Consider the following 486-nt stretch of genomic DNA (forward strand, 5'->3'; position numbering starts at 1 on the left):
GACCATTAACGCTCTATATAACCATCGTGATGCAAGAATGATAAAAAGAAAAGTACACAGAGAGCATCGCAGAGCGCGGATGAAGCGTTCCCCCTCCCCCTCTCCCCCCTCCCCTCCTTTTAAACTCCGCAAAACGACGACGGCGGAGCTTCCCCCCCCCCTCCCTCCCTCGCCGTATTCTCGTACCGTCGTTTTTCAATGGAGGGCCATCAACCTCGGATCCGCGCGTTGCACCATGCAAGACGACCTGATACATTGCAGTTGCCGTGCACGATGGAGCCGCAGAATGATCGTAAGTGGCTTTATGTGGATTTGCACGCCATTTAGCCTTGTTAGCTCCCGGACACGGCGCTGCTTAATTACGTTGTTGCTGGACCCGAAGCGAGGTTGGTCCAGAAATCCAAATGGAGGTAAAACGTATTTGTAAGAGGTCATAATAAGAGGGAAAAACGTTTATTCTGAACGTCAGTGAGTTTCCAGAAATGA

Source organism: Penaeus monodon, chromosome 20, assembly GCF_015228065.2.
Source record: "Penaeus monodon isolate SGIC_2016 chromosome 20, NSTDA_Pmon_1, whole genome shotgun sequence".
NCBI lineage: Eukaryota > Metazoa > Arthropoda > Malacostraca > Decapoda > Penaeidae > Penaeus > Penaeus monodon.